This window comes from Capra hircus, chromosome 18 (assembly GCF_001704415.2).
Source record: "Capra hircus breed San Clemente chromosome 18, ASM170441v1, whole genome shotgun sequence".
NCBI lineage: Eukaryota > Metazoa > Chordata > Mammalia > Artiodactyla > Bovidae > Capra > Capra hircus.
Window position 1 is genome coordinate 45,388,707 of NC_030825.1, and position 22,257 is coordinate 45,410,963.

Genomic DNA, 22,257 nt, shown 5'->3' on the forward strand with positions numbered 1-22,257 from the left:
ATTGAGAGAGACCCTGATACTGGGAAAGACTGAAGGCAGGAGGAGGAGGGAACGACAGAGGATGAGATGGTTGGATAGTGTCACTGACTCGACGGGCATGAGTTTGAGCAAGCTCCGGGAGCTGGTGATGGACGAGGAAGCCTGGCGTACTGCAGTGCATGGGATCACAAAGAATCAGACATAACTGAGTGACTGAACTGCTGCTGCTGCTGCTGCTGCATTGACTGAAGCGCAAAATTAGCAGAAGGAAGGAAGTAACAAAAATTAGAGCAGAAATAAAAGAAATAGAGGACAGGAAAATAATAGAAAAGATAGGCAAAAAAAGAATTGTTTTTTTGAAAAAATAACCCCAATTATTAAACTTTTAGCAAGACTAATCAAGAAAAGAAGAGAGAAGAGACATTTTATAAATGAAAAAGGAGACATTACAACTGACACCACAGAAATACAATGAATCGTGAGACTACTATGAAGAACTATCAGTTCAGTTCAGTCACTCAGTCATGTCCGACTCTTTGCGACCCCATGAATCGCAGCATGCCAGACCTCCCTGTCCATCACCAACTCCTGGAGTTCATTCAGACTCACATCCATCAAGTCAGTGATGCCATCCAGCCATCTCATCCTCTGTCATCCCCTTCTCCTCCTGCCCCCAATCCCTCCCAGCATCAGAATCTTTTCCAATGAGTCAGCTCTTCGCATGAGGTGGCCAAAGTACTGGAGTTTCAGCTTTAGCATCATTCCTTCCAAAGAAATCCCAGGGCTGATCTCCTTCAGAATGGACTGGTTGGATCTCTTTGCAGTCCAAGGGACTCTCAAGAGTCTTCTCCAACACCACAGTTCAAAACCATCAATTCTGCGCCACTCAGCCTTCTTCACAGTCCAACTCTCACATCCATACATGACCAGAGGAAAAACCATAGCCTTGACTAGATGGACGTTAGTCGGCAAAGTAATGTCTCTGCTTTTGAATATGCTATCTAGGTTGATCATAACTTTTCTTCCAAGGAGTAAGCGTCTTTTAATTTCATGGCAGCAGTCACCATCTGCAGTGATTTTGGAGGCCTCCAAAATTAAGTCTGAAACTGTTTCCACTGTTTCCCCATCTATTTGCCATGAAGTGATGGGACCGGATGCCATGATCTTCGTTTTCTGAATGTTAAGCTTTAAGCCAACTTTTTCATTCTCCTCTTTCACTTTCATCAAGAGGCTCTTCAGTTCCTCTTCACTTTCTGCCATAACGGTGGTGTCATCTGCATATCTGAGGTTATTGATATTTCTCCTGGCAATCTTGATTCCAGCTTGTGTTTCTTCGAGTCCAGTGTTTCTCATGATGTACTCTGCCTATAAGTTAAATAAGCGGGGTGACAATATACAGCCTTGACAGACTCCTTTTCCTATTTGGAACCAGTCTGTTGTTCCATGTCCAGTTCTAACTGTTGCTTCCTGACCTGCATACAGATTTCTCAAGAGGCAGGTCAGGTGGTCTGGTATTCCCATCTCTCTCAGAATTTTCCACAGTTTATTGTGATCCACACAGTCAAAGGCTTTGGCATAGTCAATAAAGCAGAAATAGATGTTTTTCTGGAACTCTCTTGCTTTTTCGATGATCCAGCAGATGTTGGCAATTTGATCTCTGGTTCCTCTGCCTTTTCTAAAACCAGCTCGAACATCTGGAAGTTCACGGTTCACGTATTGCTGAAGCCTGGCTTGGAGAATTTTGAGCATTACTTTACTAGGACAACCTAGAAGAAATGGATAAATTCCTAGAAACATGCAACCTGCCAAGATTAAGTCATGAAGACTAGAAAATCTGAACAGATCAATAGCAAGCAAGGATTGAATCAGTAATCAAAATTCCCGACAAAGAAAAGTCCAGGACCAGATGGTTACACAGGTGAATTTCATCAAAAGTCAAAGAAGAATTAATACCAATCTTTCTCAAACTTTTCCTCAAAAGCAATCAAGGAAGAGAGAACACTCCCAAACTCATTATAAGAGACCAGAATTAACCTGATACAAAGCCATACAAGGACACTACAACAAATAAAAACTACAGGCCAATATCTCTGATGAATATAGATGCAAAAAATCTCAACAAAATACTGGCAAACTGTAATTTAACACCACATTAAAAGACTCATACACCATGATCAAGTGAGATTTATCTCCACTCTGCAAGGCTGGTTCAACATACGTGAATCAGTAAAAGTGATATACCACATTAATATAGAATGAAAGATAAAAAATCATATGATCATCTCAGTTGATGCAGCAAAAGCATCTGACAAAATACAAAATCTTCTCAAAGAAAAACTCTGAACAGAGTACAGAAGGAATACATGCCAACATAATAAAGGTCATATATGACAAGTCCAGAGCTAACATCAAATTCAGTGGTAAAAGGTTGACAGCTTTTCCTCTAAGAATCAGGAACAAGCCAAGAATGCCCACTCTCACCCTTGTACTCGACATAGTACTAGAAGTCCTAGCCAGAGCAATCAGTCAAGGGAAAGAAATGAAAAGTATCTGAATCATAAAGGAAGAAGTAAAATTGTTTCTACGGTTTTATATATAGAAAATCTTGAACACCACTAAAAAGTGTTGTAACTCATCAGTGAATTCAGTAAAGTTGCAGAACACAAAATCAGCATACAATATTCAGTATCATTTCTATACACTAATAATGAATTATCTGAAAAAGAAATAAGGAAAACAAACCCACTTACAGTAGCATCAAAAACAATAAAATACATATGGATAAATTTAACTAAGTAGGTAAAAGATTTCTACCCTAAAAATGGTAACATATTGATGAAATAAATTGAATACATGAATAAATTGAAAGATATTCTGTGTCCATGGAGTAAAAGAATTAAGATTGCTAAAATGTCCATATAAACCAAAGCCATCTACAATGCCAACCCTATAAAGATTCCAATGACACTTTTCACAGAAATAGAAAACACAATTCTAAAATTTGTTTGAAAGCACAAAAGACCCTGAATAGTCAAAGCAATGCTGAGAAATAAGAATAATGCTAGAGGCATCACATTTTGTGATTTCAAACTATACTACAAAGCTACAATAATCAAACTGCATGATACTGACACGATAACAGATCCACAGACCAATGAAACGGAATTGAAAGCCCAGAAATAAGCCCATGCATGTATGGTCGACTAATACTGGACAAGGATTCCAATACTTAATGAGGAAAAGGTAGTCTCTTCAATAAATGGTGCTAGAAAAACTAGATATTCACATAGAAAGGAATGAAACCAGACCCCTATCTTACACCATTCACAAAAATTATGCTGAAATATATTTTGCTTAAATTTAAGACTTGAAACTGTAAAACTAGAAGAAAGAATGGGGGAAAAGTTCTTGTATTGGTCTTGGCAATGATTTTTTGGTTATGAAACTGAAAGCACAAGCCACAAAAGCAAAAATAAGTAAGTGGGACTACATCAAACTAAAACGTTCCTGCACAGCTGAAGAAATAATCAAGAAAATGAAAAAGCAATCTATGGAATGGGGGGAAATATTTGCAAAGTATATATCTGATAAGGAGTTAATATAAGGAACTCACTCAGCTCAAAAGCATAAAACCAATAATCCAATTTAAAGATGGGCAGAGAATCTGAAGGGCTTTTCTGGTGGCTCAGCAGTAAAGAAACTGTCTGCCAGTGTGGGGGACACAAGAGATGTGGGTTTGATCCTAGAGTTGGGAAGATCCCCTGAAGAAGGAAATGGCAGCCCACTCCAGTATTCTTGCCTGGAAAATCCCATGGACTGAGAAGCCTGGAGTTGCAAGAGTTGGACACAGCTTAGCAACTAAACAACAGCAACAGAGAATCTGAACAGGCATTTTTCCAAAGAAGGCATGTAGATGGCAAATGGGTATATGAAAATGAGCTCGACATCACTAATCACCAGGGAAATGCAAATCAAAACCATAATGAGAATGGTTTCACACCTGCCAGAATGACTATTAACAAAAAGACAAAAGATGACAAATGTTGCCAAGGATGTGGCCCATTTTTACTGTTGTTGGAAATATAAATTGGTGCAAACCAGTATGGAAAACATTATGGAGGTTCCTCAAAAATTAAAAGCAGAGCTATGGTATGATCTAGTGGTTTTCACTTCTGGGTATATATCCAGAGGAAATGAAATTATTACCTCAAAGAGATATCTACACTCCAATGTTCATTGCAGCATTATTTATTAATACAATAGCCAAGACATAGAAACAACCTAAGTGTTCATTGATTAATGAACAGATAAAGAAAATGTGGTATATATAACAAAATATTATTCAACCAAAAAAGGAAGGAAATCCTGCCATTTATGAGACATGGATGGGCCTTTAGGGCATTATGCTGAGTAAAATAAGTCAAATAGATATAGACAAATACTCTATGATCTCACTTATATGTGAAACATTAAAAAAAATCAAACCCATAGAAACAGAGAACATATTTGTGGTTGCCAGAGGCAGCAGGTGGAGGTAGAGGAATTGGGTGAAGGTGGTCAAAAGGTACAAATTTCTAGTCACAAGATAAGTAGGTTCTGGGGATGGAATGTACAGCCTGGTGTCTACAGTTAGAACTATTGTGTTATATATTTGAAAGTGTGAGACAGGAGATCTTAAAAATTCTCATCATAAAAATTGTAACTATGAAGTGATTAATGCTAATTAAACTTATTATAGTAATCATTTTGCAATATATATGTATATCAATGCAGGAGACCTAGGTTTGATGCCTGGGTCAGGATGATCCCCTGGAGAAGGAAAGGGCAGCCCACTCCAGTATTCTTGCCTGGAAAATCCCATGGACAGAGGAGGCTGGTGGGCTACAGTCTGTGGAGTCATAAGAGTCAGACACAACTTAGTGATTAAACCACCACCATCACCATGTTGTATACCTTAAACTTATGTGTAAACTGTATTTCAATAAAATGTTCAGATTCTTTAGCCACCATCAACTGTACCATAAAGGATATGTTCCATTGGTCTGTAATGGTCAAGGCCAACTACAGTGTCTGAAATTCAGAAGACTGGCATGATCCTCAGAGAAGGCGGTGGCACCCAACTCCAGTATTCTTGCCTGGAAAATCCCATGGACAGAGGAGCCTGGTAGGCTGCAGTCCATGGGGTCACGATCCTATGGTTGTGGGACTCAAGTCAATAGGATCTTGCTTTGTGTGAACATTTTAAACCCTCAATGTCTTTACAGCTTCTCTGACTCTTCACATATTCCTTCCTTCTGTTATATAAACACTATATACCTAGCCTTCATCTCCAGTTGCATGTCTAAATAGCCAAGTCAAATTTAACATGTCTGAAGCCGAGTTCCTGAAATTCTACCTCTAATCTGCCCTAGCCACAATTTTCCCCATCCCAGGTAAAGGCAATTCAATTCTTTCTGGTACTTTTGTGAAAAAGCCTGGAATTACTCAACTCTTCTTTATCTCAAACTCCATACCCAGTCCATGAATATATTGTGTAAGCTTTGCTTCCCAAATATATCTAGAATCCAACATTTCTCTCTCTACTTTTACCACAGCCACACTGGTGCAGGTACCCACCTTATCTCTGGGGACTACTGCAATGGCCCCAGTCAGACTCCTGCTTCCACCTACACTCATTATGGTTATTCTCAACATAGCCTGACTGGCAATTATGGACATTACTCCGTCCATGGAATTCTCAAGGCAAGAACACTGGAGTGGGTAGCCATTCCCTTCTCCAGAGGATCTTCCCAACTCAGGGACTGAACCTGGGTTTCTTGCATTGCAGACAGATTATTTATCATCTGAGGCACCAGGGAAGCCCTACCTGACTGTACCTGGGATCAAATAAGGCAGACCATAATCCTTCCATTGATCAAAATTCTCCAGCAGTACTCCATTTCACCCAGAGTAAAATCTGTATATGTTGGAGTCTTAGATGTATTTGTCTGTTACATTGTTGTTGTTTTTAGTTCCCTGCTGTGTTTTTGTGGGAGGTGACAGTGACCTGCAGTAAATAGCTGGGATAGAGATGAAGAGGGGCAGAAAGACAAGAGAGATAAAACAGCGTAAAGGAAAGAAGTATGCAGCTAAATCTAACAAATAACTTCTAATACTTCTTAGCTTAGAAAGTCCGCCCTTCTGAGATTTGGTGAATATTCAGTTGAGATTTTCATGTGCTTTTTAAAAAAAATTAATTCATTCATTAGGCTTTGTTGGGTCTTAGTTGCAGCATGATCTTCCATCTTCACTGTGGTATGTGGTTCTTTAGTTGCAGCATGTGGGATCTAGTTCCTTGAACAGGGGTTGAACCCAGGCCCTCTGCACCGGGAGCATGGAGTTTAACCACTGCACCAGCAGGGCGGACACATGTGCTTCTTTGTTACAAGCTAAAGTTTTTTTTTTGTCTGCTGTTACCATCTCTAAGATGCAAAGATCCCATGAACCCTTTGCTTCCAATGAGTCAAAAGACTTAAGGGAAGAGAAGTGGGGGCAGCAGTAGGGAGGGTCATTTTTCCTTTTGATGCCAGCCCATCTTTGTTTGCTAAATAAATCTGTATTTCACTGACTACCAACCTACTTATTCTTTAGATCTATACAGAATCAAGAAAACTTAAGCAATGAATATTTATTAATCAATAATTATCTTCTTTTAGCCAGAGTCAAGATAAACAATCTATAACTTACCACTGACTTTTAGAGGAATAGTCAACAAAAATACTAAAATTTATCAGTCCATTTTGAACACCACCAGTATCTGATCAATAGAAAGATTTATCATATTTTCACTACTTTCAGAAGTCCCACATTGAAATCCTAATTAATTTTAGTGAGTGAATGAGTAAGTGAGTGAGTGCTCAATCATGTCTAACTCTCTGTGCTCCCATGGACTGTAGCCCACAAGGCTTCTCTGTCCATGAGTTTTTCCTGAGAAGAAGACTGTTAGTGGGTTGCTATTTCCTCCTCCAGGGGATCATCCTGACCCAGGGATGGAACCCACTTCTCCTGCGTTCTCCTGCATTGCAGGCAGATTCTTTACTGCTGAGCCACTGGGAAAGCTCCAGTTAATTTTGGTATACCCTCCAAAATACATAAAGAATTCCTTCCAACTCGCAAATTACAAACTCACTCACTATAAGAGAGATTTAGGAGAAAAGTGACCATACTATTGGCACTTATTTACTTTAAATGGCACTTATTTACTTTAAAAAATGTAACTGGAGGGAGAAAACATTTTTAACAACATGCTAAGCAGCATATCATTATTCCATTAAGATGATATCCTTATAAATCAGAAAGCTCTTTAACAGGCTGAAAGGTAAGGTATTTCCCACGCAAATGAGAAATTAAAAATAGATATTCAAACAAGGATTCTTTAGTCATCTCAACATCAATTAGTGATACACTGCTTAATTTATATATAAGCTGAGTTTGGGGGCATATAACAATATATTGCTTGGCATTAGGCTTTTGATACTTTGGGAAAATGGGAATTTTTGCATATCTTTGGGCAGTTGGCTGCACAGATGGAAAACAGTATCACAGATGCAACCATGCTATGTGCCCTACCTGAAAGGAAAGGAGCAATCAAAGTCAGCCTTAACCCCACAGAAGGCTCAACTGAGGTCCTTAGTCACACTTGGTTTTATCTAGAATGGCTCGTCCAAACAAGTTCATAGGTCAAGGCTGGATCCAAAATTCTTCTCAATTTAGACAAAATCTTTTATCAATTTTTATCTTTCACTGGGCACCACCAACTTAGGGAACAGAAGCTAGAAAGATCTGTACAAATTAGAGTTTCTTTTACTTTTTATTTTAGGTTTCTCTGTCTTAAGTATTCTACCTTCTAGGGTTCAGGGAACAAGAACACTAATTCAACATCAGGAAGACTGATCAGATGCTCTCCCCACCTTGCCTTGCCTCTTCTGGACCTGCCATATTTACTCTCCTTCCTGTGAGTATGCATGTGTGTGGCTAAGTCACGTCAGCCGTGTCCAACTCTGTGCAACCCTTATGGACTATAGCCTGCCAGAGTCCTCTGTCCATGGGATGTTCCAAGCAAGAATACTGGAGTGGACTTGCCATTTCCTCCTCCAGGGGATCTTCCCAACCCAGGGATCAAACCTGTGTCTCTTATATCTCCTGCACTGGCAGGCAGGTTCTTTATCACTAGCGTCACCTGGGAAGCCCTCTCTCCTTCCTGGATATCACAGCTCACAGCTCAGCTGGGGCTCTCAGGGGTCCTTGATGGACCACCTGATGACAGCTAGGCCTGCACCATTCTTCACGTCAGCATCACTGAGTGCCCACCTAGGAGAGTTCACATGACCCCATCTTACCTACCCCTTCTTGGTCTACTCCACCTCTCAGTGAAACCAACCTCAAATCTCACACCTGGGAAGGGCTTCCTGCCAAACCCAGAGGTCCCTGTGCTCTGTGATCTCCAGATTATGGATAAAGTTTTTTTTTTTTTTTTTTTTAAAGGTAACTGACACCAGTAAGGCTCCTGGTGGCTCATCCCTATCCTCATGTGTCTTTTAGCCAGCTTTCTACAGGCCAAGACATCAATCCCCACTCTCATTGGGATGAATCTTTTAAAAACCTTCTCCATATGAAACATTGTCAGTGTCACCACCTTGAGCCCTGCAGCTGCTTATGATACCCAGGGACATCCCGAGTCTGATTCCTTCCCTCCCGCCTGCCTCAATCCTCTTTCCCTTTTTTACTTCAATGACTTTTTTATGTGCTGGGAACTGTTAGAGCTCTTATTTAATTAATTTTTAATGAAAAAATTTTAACATGATGCCATATTATTTGCTTTAAGTTTTTTCTTTTGTTTTTTGTTGTGTAAGAAATAAAACATTACTACTAGAGATGAAGTCCCTGTTTTATTCCTCTAGCCCAACCTCCACTTCTTGGTGATCGGAAGTTGGTGTCCATCCTTTCTGTTCGTGTTGTTGCATCTTTACAACTTCTGTGCACGTATACATATTTTAAGAGCTTATAGTATTATTTCCCTTATGTATTTAACAAAAGATTCTTCTTATGTAATTTAATTTATTTTGGCTGTGCTGGGTCTTTGTCACTGAGTGGGCTTTTCTCTAGTTGTGGGCTACTCTGTAGCTGTGATGTGTGGGCTGCTCATTGCAGTGGCTTCTCTTTCTGCAGAGCACAGCTCTAGGGTGCCCTGACTTCAGTAGTTATGGCTCATCGGCTCAGTAGTTGCGGCTCCTGGGCTCTAGAGCACAGGCTCAGTAATTGTGGCGCATGATTAGCTGCTCCAAGGCATGTGGGATCTTCCCAGACCAGGAATCAAACCCGTGTCCCCTGCATTGGCAGGCGGATTCTTTACCACTGAGCCCCTAGGAAAGCCCTGTTTCTCTTACTTTCAAGTTTTGCATTATGTCATACTGTACATCACCTTTCAACATGGTCTTTCTTTCATCAAATACATTCTCAAGATTTATCCATGTTGATGCACATAGATCTAGTGAATAATTTTAACTGCTTTGTACTAATCTATTATACAAAATACCTCAGTTTTAATCTCATTTTCCTATTGAGGGACACACAGTTTGCTTTCCTTTTTAATTACCATAATAACAGTGCTGCAGTGCAGACCCTGATATGTCTCCCTACACATACATTCAATACCTCGAGAGTTTACAACTAGATTTGGGATGGCTGGTTCAAAAACAGTACATGTATTGGACTTTCAATAGATATTACCTATTCTAATTAGCTGTTCTCATTTGTACTCTGACTTACAGAGTGACTTCTTATCTCTCCAATATGTTTTAAAGAATCGTATGATTTTCTTTAAATTTTTATAATATGATGGGCATGAAACACTTCATTGCTCTAATTTTGAGTTCCCTGATTCCTGGAGAGTTGAGCATCTTTCACACATGTACTGGTCCCTACATCTTCTTCAGACAATTGTCTATATCTTTTGCCATTTTCCCCTATGGGGTTTATTTATTTCTTTTTTAAAAAAATATCTATTCTGGATACAAATCTTTGGTCAGTTATGGAGGCTTAAAAATTATTTCTGAAATGGACTTGCATTTTAACCTTAGTTTTGGTGACTTTTGTTCTTATGAACTTTACATTTTATTTGGTTTAATTTACCAACTTTTTTTTTTTTTAATTTACCAACTATTTTTTAAAAGGTGTTTTCTGGATACTTCTGCTTTAAGAATATCAAGACAGGGTCCTCTATTTTCTACTAAAAGTCTTAAGGTTTCACTTTTATTTTGGCCTTTAATTCATGTTGAGTATATTATTGCATATGAAGTGAAGCAGAGGTTCACTTTTATTTTTTCAAGACAAGCCAATTTTCAAGGGAAAAAACTAAGCAGAGCACTCCCGCTTCAGGTAATGGTGGGCTAGGTCCCACTAACCCACAGAAGTTAATTAGAAAATCTGGAAAATGAAAATAAAAACCTGCTTGAACACACTAAAGAGCTCTACCATGATAGTAAAGAATTACCAGGATAAGGAAAAAAAAAAAAAGAATTAGGATCTGGGAAAAAAAGGGAGACTCTGTGAGCAGAGCATACATTTAGGGCCACTTTCTCCAAGAGGTATTTGCTTGTTCTGAGATGGAAAAACTGAGAAGCCAAGAATTAAGCTATAATTTTGCCAGCCTTGAGCATGAGAGGGATTGGTGTTCAGGCCTGCCAAGTAGGGAGACTAGTGATGGAAGTGACTAGTGATGGGAGACTCCCGTCACTTTGGCATGGGACCACAATAAGTCTGTGTCTTGGATGAACCATACGTAGGCTCTTTCAAGAATTTCAACTCAACTACAATTTCTATCAAGCACTAGAATTTTCTTCCCTCTCATTATGTACTTTGACTATGTGTGTGGTTATAATGGGCTTCCCAGGTTCATTAGTGGTAAAGAACCTGCCTGCCAATGCAGGAGATGTAAGAGATGTGGGTTCAATTGCTGGATCAGGAAGACCCCTGGAGGAGTACATGGCAACCAACTCCAATATTCGCCTGGAGAATCCCATGGACAGAGTAGCCATAGGGTCACAAAGAATTGGACATGACTGAAGCGACTTAGCACACATGCACACACACACATTTAATATAAATTTACATAACTGTAACCTTGCTTACCTGACTTGGCTATGTATTACTTCTGCTGGCTCTGTCTTATGTTGCCTCCATTTGTGCATATTTTGAGTATGTTTTTGTTTGTTCAGTTTTACTGTACGCTCATATTTTTCTAGAACATCATCCAGGTAAATTCTCTGAGCTCATAAAGAAGGTGAGTTCCTACAGAAAGAGATTTTCACTTGTTTCTGTCTATTGTTCTGGAGTACTTCAAGAATGGGAACTGCTGCTGCTGTTAAGTCGCTTCAGTTGTGTCCGATTCTGCCCACCAGGCTCCCCCGTCCCTGGGATTCTCCAGGCAAGAACACTGGAGTGGGTTGTCATTTCCTTCTCCAATGCATGAAAGTGAAAAGTGAAAGTGAAGTCGCTCAGTCGTGTCCGACTCTTCGCAACCCCATGGACTGCAGTCTACCAGGCTCCTCCATCCATGGGATTTTCCAGGCAAGAGTACTGGAGTGGGATGCCATTGCCTTCTCCGAAGAATGGGAACATTCTACACTAAAACTTCAGTAAATCTCAGATTGAGATTTTCTTCAACCATCTTGGTAGTGTGAATTTGTGGTGAAAATTTGTATAAAGACCTGACTTGTCTGTGGTTACAAACATTGAGGAAGGATTGTTTCCCATGTGATTTTATCATTACAAGATCGGTCATTTTCTTTGAAATTCCTTGGGGTAGGAGGGTAAGTTTATTTCTAGTTTGTCCTTATTTTAAGGGTGTAAACTCTGAGGTCTCAGTTTTATGGTGGAGGACTCCTATTAGACTTCTGACATTTGAATGGGCTGCAAGTTGTGTCCTATACTCCACAGCCAAGAAGGAAATAAAAATAAAAATTCAAGTTCATCTTATTTAGCAAATATGCTCAACATAAAGGGGAAGCATCTACGTTTCCCTTCCTGAGTTTCTCTCTTTACTTGGTTTTTGGTTTGAAGGCTTCTTACTTTCTTGCCACTTCACTGATTCATTTAAAATTTTATATTAAAATTGTTTTCAATCGAGAACAAGATGGTGGAGGAGTAGGTGGACGTGGAGTACATCTCTCTCCACGGATATATCAGGAATATACCTTCAGACACAGAAATGCATGCAGAACACCAGCTGAGAGCAGACAGGAGTACCTGACCAATGGAAAAGAATACATAGAACCATGCAAAACTCTGTAGGCAGAACAAAGGAACTAGGGGAAAAAACAGGCGTGGTACTAGGACTGGGCCTGCCCTCGGTGGGTGGGGAACTGAAGCAGGGATCCGATCCCCACATCAGGGCAATTGTCTGAGTCAGAGAAGAAACAATCAAGGTTGAGAGTGAAACAGCGGATCTGTGGCAGCCTACATGGAATGATAATCAGACAGTTTTGCTGCAGCCATACATACCCCAGACAGCAATGCAGGTCCCCTGGAAGGCACAGCTGCTGAGAGCTGGAGTTTAGGGATTGTGGAGCAATCCCAGGGCAAGGGCTGCTGTTGACTGTGGAGAGACGGATTGAGGGGATGTGAGGGACGAGGCTGTGGTGGGAAATGCTTGTGGAGGAAAGCCAGGCAGCCAGGGAAGCAAGGTAATACTGCTGAGTCACGCATAGAGGGTGGAGCCCTCACTATAGCTTCTCTCCCCCACCCGCCAGCACTGGCAGCTGAACAATAGAGAGTCTAGTCCATCAAATGCCTGAGGCACTGAACTACAGAGTAGGGCCCCACCCAGGGTGCCCCTTTAAGTGCCTGACCAGCCGAATAACAGAGAAGGACCCCAGGCAAGGGAGCCCTCTAAGTGCCTAAATGGGCAGAGCTATGGAGAAACACTGGCCAAAGAGGCCTTCTGATTGCCAGCTACCAGAAGCGATGGCACCCCACTCCAGTACTCTTGCCTGGAAAATCCCATGGATGGAGGAGCCTGGTGGGCTGCAGTCCATGGGGTCGCTAGGAGTCGGACATGACTGAGCGACTTTACTTTCACTTTTCACTTTCATGCATTGGAGAAGCAAATGGCAACCCACTCCAGTGTTCTTGCCTGGAGAATCCCAGGGACAGGAGAGCCTGTTCGCTGCCATCTATGGGATCACACAGAGTCAGACATGACTGAAGCGACTTAGCAGAGGCTCGAAAAAAGACTCTGATAGGGCCATAACTCCTGCAGCGGAGGCAGTCTATGTCTCTGCACACTTGGTGCCACCAGGGTCCCTGCAAGCCAAGCAGCTGCACCACCTTCATGCTCAACTCTCACTGGGGCAGAGCTGCCACAGGCAAAAAAAAGACTTGTGTCTGCGCACGCAGGGTTGCTTTGGTAGTGTCCAGACTCTTTGCAGCCCTATAGACTATGGCCTGCCAAGCTTCTCCATCAGGGAGTGGGGTTCTCCAAGCAAGAATAAGTGAAGTAGCTCAGTCGTGTCCGACTCTTTGCAACCCTGTGGACTGTAGCCTACCAGACTCCTCCCTCCATGGGATTCTCCAGGCAAGAATACTGGAGTGGGTTGCCATTTCCTTCTCCAGGGGATCTTCCCAACCCAGGGATCAAAGCCAGGTCTCCCGCATTGCAGGGAGATGCTTTAACCTCTGAGCCACCACAGAAGCCCCCAAGCAAGAATACTGGAGCATATTGGCCAATACTGATTGCCATTCCCTTCTAGAACACTATATTTTTTGCTTCCCTAGCTACCAACTCCCCTGAGTACCTGGTGCTGCCAGAACCCCTGTGACCCAAGCAGTTGCACCACCTCCACACCTGGCCCTCACAGAGGCACACCCAAATCCTCCAGGGAAGCCTCACGAGCAAACACCAGTGGATGACCCACGTGCAGAGGTGGAAATAAAATCACAATTGAAACCCAGGGGCAGTGTGGCTGAGGAATAAGACCCAAAACCTTCCCACCAGCTGTACAAGCTACAGATTAAATCCACACGTTCAACAAGGCAGACTCTGTGTCTATGAAATATATAAAAAGTCATTGAGAGCTCCCACAAAAGAAAATGCACTAGTTCTGATAGCTGCGGACATTGGAGGCAAGAACACATAGGAGTAGGACCAGATTAGAATCTGAGCTGCCCACCACAGCAGGTCCAGAGATCAGCACAGTGCTTGAGGGCATCCTAGGGGTGAGGTGGACTGTGACTCCCAGTGAGGGAAAGGACTCTGACAGCAGTGACTCAAGATAAACATTTATTATTCTTATGTTTTGACTTGTTCTGTAGATTCTTTGGGATTTTTTTCTCCCCCTCCCCCGTTGTAGTTGTCAATTTTATTGGCACTGTGAAATCTAATTAAGCTTTTGAGCTTTTTTTTCTGTCACATTTTTTTATTACTGTTATAAACCTCTGCCTCTATGTTGGGCTTTTGCAGTTCTGCGGAGTCTTCCTTTTTTTTAATTTTCTTTTCTCTTTTTTAATTTTAATTTTTAAACCTATTATTATTTTTCTGCATTTATTCCTTTGTTATGCTATTGTTCTTTTCCCCTTGCAGTTAATCTTTAAAAATAAAGATTAAAAATAAATCTTCTTTATCTACCTCTATTTAACTTTGCATGTCTATTCTTTCTTTCTTTTCTTTCTTTCCTTTCCTCTCAACATATTTGTTAGTTTTGTTTTCATTGCTTTATTCCCCAATTGGCATCTTGCTTTAGTTTTCTTTTCCAGTTTGTGCTTTAGTTAATTTTCTTCTAATAGATATAATTTTTGTCCTTTATTCACTGGGTCAATCCATTGTACTTTATTTTTGTTGGACTGTTTTGATTTTGCTTATGTGTGTGTATGTTTATGTGTATATTCAGTCACACTTTTTATTGTTGCTATAAACCCTGCTTCTATGTTGGGCTTTTGCAGTTCTGTGAAGTTTTCCTTTTTTTTTTTTTTCTTTTTTCTTTCTTCTTCAGTTTTTTTCTTTTCTCTTTTTTTATAATTTAAATTTGAATTTTTTAAACCCATTTTATTTTTCTACATTTATTTTTTTGTTTGCTTTTCCTACTGTTCTTTTTCCCTTGCAGTTAATCTTTAATGTATATAAAGCTTCTCTATCTGCTGCTGTTGTTGCTGCTGCTACTGCTGCTAAGTCACTTCAGTCGTGTCTGACTGTGTGACACCATAGACAGCAGCCCACTAGGCTCCTCTGTCCCTGGGATTCTCCAGGCAAGAATACTGGAGTGGGTTGCCATTTCCTTCTCCAATGAATGAAAGTGAAAAGTGAAAGTGAAGTCGTTCAGTCATGCCCGACTCTTAGCAACCCCATGGACTGCAGCCTACCAGTCTCCTCTGTCCATGGGATTTTCCAGGCAAGAGTACTGGAGTGGGGTGCCATTGCCTTCTCCGAAATCTTCTCCATCTACCTCTATTTAACTTTGCATATCTATTCTTTCTTTCCTTTCTTCTCAACATATTTGTTAGTTTTGTTTTCATTGCTTTATTCCCCACTTGGCACCTTACTTTAATTTTGTTTTCCAGTTTGTGCTTTAGTTAGTTTTGTTCTTAACTGATAGATATAATTTTTTGTTTCCTTTGTTCACCAGGTCAATCTATTGTACTTTATTTTTGTTGGACTGATTTGATTTTGCATATGGATGTACATGTATATGTGTATATTCCATTATTTTAATTATTATTTGCCTGATTTTGTAACTGCCATTTGTCCAGGGTTCATCTTTGGCTTCTTGTTTTTGGATATTTGTTTTAATCTCACTTAATATACTCACAAACCACTTGTGGAATTTTCATTCCTGACCAGAAATCAAGCCCTGAGCCTTTGGAGTGGGAGCACTGACTCCAAGGCCCTAGACTACCAGAGAAATAACCCTAGAGAGTATCAACTAGTGAGAACTCACACAAAGGAAACCACTTCAATACAAGACCTGGCATCACCCATCCACCAGCAGCACTCTATGCAGGATGCCTCATCTAAACAACAAACAAAACAAAAATACAAACCCAATCATCAGCAGACAGGATTACCACCTTCCTCAGCCTTGCCTATCAGAGGAAAAACAAAGAAACAAAAACTCAGCACACATTTCACCCTATACAAAGCTTACACAAACCACTGGACCAAACTTAGGAGGGCAGAAACCAAAAGGAAGAAAGAATTCAACCTTGTAGCCTGGGAAAAAGAGACCTCAAACACAGTAAGTTAAAATAAAATAATGAAAAGGCAGAGAAATACAACACAAATGAACGAACAAACTAGAAATACAGAAGTCAAAATAAATGAAGAGGAAATAGGCAAACTACCTGAAAAAGAATTTAGAATAATTATAGCAAAGATGATCAAAAACCTTGAAAACAAAATGGAGAAAATGCTAGAATCACTTAACAAAGACCTAGAAGAATTAAAGAATAAGCATACAGAGACAAACAACACAATTACTGAAATTAAAAATACTCTAGAAGGAATCAATAGCAAAATATCTGAAGCAGAAGAACAAATCAGTGAGCTGGAAGATAAAATGGTGGAAATAACTTCTGAAGAGCAGAATAAAATTAAAAGATTGAAAAGAAATGAGGATAGTCTCAGAGACTTTTGGGACAATATCAAATGCAGCAACATTCAAATTATAGGGGTCCCAGAAGAAGAGAAAAAGAAAGGGTATGAGAAAATTTTTGAAGAGATTATAGTTGAAAATTTCCCCAACATAGAAAAGGAAATAGTCAATCAAGTCCAAGAGGCACAAAGAGTCCCCTACAGGATAGACCAAAGAGAAACATGCCAAGACACATACTAATCAAACTAACAAAGACTAAACACAAAGAAAGAATATTAGAAGCAGCAAGAGAGAAGCAACAAGTAACATACAAGGGAAACCCCATATGCTTAACAGCTGATCTTTCTGCAGAAACTCTGCAGGCCAGAAGGGAATGGCAGGATATATTTAAGGTACTGAAAGGGAAAGATCTACAGCCAAGATTACTGTACCCATCAAGGATCTCATTCAAAATTGATGGAGAAATAAAAAGCTTTTCAGACAAGTGAAAGTTAAGAGAACTCAGTACTACTGAACCATCTTTACAACAAATGTTAAAAGGACTTATATAGTCAAGAAATACAAGAGAAGAAAAAGATCTACAAAATCAACCCCAAACAATTAAGAAAATGGCAATAGGAACATATATATCAATAATTACTTTAAATGTAAATGGATTAAATGCTCTAACCAAAAGACACAGACTGGTTGAATGGATACAAAACCAAGACCCATATATATGCTGTCTACAAGAAACCCACTTCAGACCTAAAGACACATATAGACTGAAAGTGAGAGGATGGAAAAATATTTTCAATGCAAATGGGAAGCAAAAGAAAGCTAGACAAGCAATCCTCTTAGACTAAATAGATCATAAAATAAACAATATTACAAGAAATAAGGAAGGACAGTACATAATGATCAAGGGATCAATCCAAGAGGAAGACATAATAATTGTAAACATCTATTGTCACCCTGCTTATTTAGCTTAGATGCAGAGTACATCATGAGAAATGCTGGGCTGGAAGAAGCACAAGCTGGAATCAAGATTTCTGGGAGAAATATCAATAACCTCAGATATGTAGATGACACCACCCTTACAGCAGAAAGTGAAGAGGAACTGAAGAGCCTCTTGATGAAAGTGAAAGAGGAGAGTGAAAATGTTGGCTTAAAGCTCAACATTCAGAAAACGAAGATCATGGCATCTGGTCTCATCACTTCATGGCAAATAGATGGGGAAACAGTGGAAACAGTGGCTGACTTTATTTTGGGGGGCTCCAAAATCACTGCAGATGGTGACTGCAGCCATGAAATTAAAAGACGCTTACTCCTTGGAAGGAAAGTTATGACCAACTTAGATAGCATATTGAAAAGCAGAGACATTACTTAGCCAACAAAGGTCCATCTAGCCAAGGCTGTGGTTTTTCCTGTGGTCATGTATGGATGTGAGAGTTGGACTATGAAGAAGGCTGAGCGCTGAAGAATTGATGCTTTTGAACTGTGGTATTGGAGAAGACTCTTGGGAGTCCCTTGGACTGCAAGAAGATCCAACCAGTCCACTCTAAAGGAGATCAGTCCTGGGTGTTCATTGGAAGGACTGATGCTAAAGCTGAAACTCCAATACTTTGGCCACCTCATGTGAAGAATTAACTCATTGGAAAAGACTCTGATGCTGGGAGGGATTGGGGGCAGGAGGAGAAGGGGCTGATAGAGGATGAGATGGCTGGATGGTATCACTGACTCAATGGACATGAGTTTGAGTGAACTCCGGGAGTTGGTGATGGACAGGGAGGCCTGGCGTGCTGCGATTCATGGGGTCACAAAGAGTTGGACATGACTGAGCGACTGAACTGAACTGAACCGATGCACCCAACATATGAGCACCTCAATACATAAGACAAACACTAACAGACATAAAAGGAGAAATTGACAGTAACACAATAATAGTAGGATAGTTTAACACCCCACTCACACCAATGAACAGATTATTAGAACAGAAAATTAATAAAGAAACACATGTCTTAAATGATACATTAGATGAGGTGAATCTCATTGATATCTTCAGGACATTCCATCCAAATGCAGAATACACCTTCTTCTCAAGTGCACATGGAACATTCTCCAGGATAGAACACATCTTGGGTCACAAATCAAACCTCAGTAAATTTAAGAGAATTGAAATTGTATCAAGCATCTTCTCTGACCACAATGCTATGAGACTAGATATCAGCTACAAGAAAAAAACTGTAAGAAACACAAACACATGAAGATTAAACAACATGTTTTTAAATAACCAACAGGTTACTGAATAAATCAAAAGGGAAATTAAAAAATTTCTAGAAACAAATGAAAATGAAAACATGACAACACAAAGCCTATGGGACGCAGCAAAAGCAGTTCTAAGAGGGAAGTTTATAGCAATAAAATCCTACCTCAGGAAACAAGAAAAACATTGAAGAGACAACCTAATTTTACACCTAAGACAACTGGAAAAAGAAGAACAACAACAAAAAAAAAACAACCCAAAATTAGTAGAAGGAAAGAAATCGTAAAGATCTGAGTAGAAATAAGTGAAAAAGAAATGAAAGAAGCAATAGTAAATAAGACTAAAAGTTCATTCTTTGAGAAGATAAATAAAGTTGACCAACCTTTAACCAGACTCACAAAAAAAAAAAAAAGAGAGAGAGAGAGAGAGAAGAATCAAATCAACAAAATTAGAAGCGAAAAGGGAGAGGTTACAACAGACAGTGCAGAAATACAAGGATTATAAGAGAGTATTATGAACAAATATATGGCAATAAAATGGATAACCTGGAAGAAACGGACAGATTCTTAGAAAAGTTCCATCTTTCAAGACTGAACCAGGAAGAAATAGAAATTATGAACAACCCAATTACAAGCACTGAAATTGAAGCTGTGATCAAAAATCTCCCAAAAAAACAAAAACCCAGGACCAGATGGCTTCACAGAATTCTATCAAACATTTAGAGAAGAGCTAATGCCTATCCTTCTAAAACTCTTTCAAAAAATTGCAGAGGAAGGAACACTTCCAAACTCATTCTACGAGGCCACCATCACCCTGATACCAAAACCAGAAGAAGACAACACAAAAATGAAAACTATAGGCCAATCTCATTGATGAACATAGGTGCAAAAATCCTCAACAAAATTTTAGCAAACAGAATTCAGCAACACATCAAAAAGCTCATAGACCATGATCAAGTTGGGTTTATTCCAGGAATGAAAGGATTCTTGAATATATGCAAATAAATCAATGTGATACACCATATTAACAAATTGAAAGATAAAAACTTTATGATAATTTCAATAGATGCAGAGAAAGCCTTTGACAAAATTCAACACATATTTATTATTAAAACTCTTCAAAAAATGGGCATAGAAGGAACATACCTCAGCATAGTAAAGGCCATCTACGATAAGCCTACAGCAAACATTATTCTCAACGGTGAAAAACTGAAAGCATTTCCCCTAAGATCAGGAACAAGACAAGGGGGTCCACTTTTATCACTATTATTCAACATAGTTCTGGAAGTCCTAGCTACAGCAATCAGAGAAGAAAAAGAAACACAAGGAATCCAGATCGGAAAAGAAAAAGCAAAGCTCTCACTGTTTGCAGGTGCAATGATACTGTACATAGAAAATCCTAAAGATATCAGAAAATCACTAGAGCTAATCAGTGAATTGAGCAAAGTTGCAGAATACAAAATCAATAACAGAAATCACTTGCACTTCTATATACTAACAGTGAAAAATCAGAAAGAGAAATTAAGGAATCGCCCCCATTCACCTTGCAACAAAAAGAATTAAATATCTAGGAATAAATGTACCTAACGAGACAAAAGAACTATACGCAGAAAATTATGAGACACTAATGAAAGAAATCAAAGACGACATAAACAGATGGAGAGATATTCCATGTTCCTGGGTAGGAAGAATCAATATTGTGAAAATGACGATACTACCAAATACAATCTACAGATTCAATGTGATCCCTATCAAATTACCAATGGCATTTTTCATAGAACTAGAACAAAAAATATGGAATTTCACAATTAATATGGAAACAAAAAAGACCTAAGTAGCCAAAGCAGTCTTGAGAAAGAAGAATGGAGCCAGAGGAATCAACCTTCTAAAACTTCAGCTGCTGCTATGGCTAAGTCGCTTCAGTTGTGTCCGACTCTGTGCAACCCCAGAGACGGCAGCCCACCAGCCTCCCCCATCCCTGGAATTAGCTACAGTCATCAAGACAGTATGGTACTGGAACAAAAACAGAAATATAGACAAATGGAACAAGATAGAAAGCCCAGAAATAAACCCATGCACCTATGGTTACCTTATTTTTGACAAAGGAGGCAAGAATATACAATAGGGCAAAGACAGCCTTTTCAATAAATGGTGCTGGGAAAACTGGACAGCTACATGTAAAAGAATGAAATTAGAATACTTCCTAACACCATACACAAAGATAAATTCAAAATGGATTAAATGCCTACATGTAAGACCAGAAACTATGAAACTCTTAGAGGAAAACATAGGCAGAACACTGAATGATATAAATCAAAGTAAGATCCTCTATGGCCCTGCTGCTGCTGCTGCTAAGTCACTTCAGTCGTGTCCAACTCTGTGTGACCCCATGGACGGCAGCCCACCAGGCTCCCCTGTCCCTGGGATTCTCCAGGCAAGAACACTGGAGTGGGTTGCCACTTCCTTCTCCAATGCATGAAAGTGAAAAGTGAAAGTGAAGACGCTCAGTCGTATCCGACTCTTAGTGACCCCATGGACTGCAGCCTACCAGGCTCCTCCATCCATGGGATTTTCCAGGCAAGAGTACTGGACCTAGAGTAATGGAAATAAAAACAAAAGTAAACAAGTGGGACCTGATTAAACTTAAAAGCTTTTGCACAGCAAAGGAAAGTATAAGCAAGGTGAAAAGACAACCCTCAGAATGGGAAAAAATAATAGCAAATGAAACAACTGACAAAAGATTAATTTTCAAAATATACAAGCAGCTCATACAACTCAATGCCAGAAAAACAAACAACCCAATCAAAAAGTGGGAAAAAGACCTAAATAGACATTTCTCCAAAGACATACAGATGGCTACCAAACACATGAAAAGATGCTCAACATCACTCATTATTAGAGAAATGAAAATCAAAACTACAAGGAGATATCACCTCACACTGGTCAGAATGGCCATCATCAAAAAATCTACAAAAAATAAATGCTAGAGAGGGTGTGGAGAAAAGGGAATGCTCTTGCACTGTTGCACTGTTGTGTTGTTGGTGGGAATATAAATTGATACAGCCACTATAGAAAATGTTATGGAGATTCCTTAAAAAACTAGGAATAAAACCACCACTCCTAGGCATATACCCTGAGGAAACCAAAATTGAGAAGACACATGTATCCCATTGTTCATTGCAGCACTATTTACAATAGCTAGAACACGGAAGCACCCTAGATGTCCATCAACAGATGAATGGATAAAGAAGTTGTGGTACATATACACTATGGAATATTACTCAGCCACAAAAAGGAACACATCTGAGTCAGTTCTGATGAGGTGAATGAACCTAGAACTTATTATACAGAGTGAAGTTGAGTCAGAAAAAGAAAGATAAATATCATATTCTAATGCATATATATAGAATCT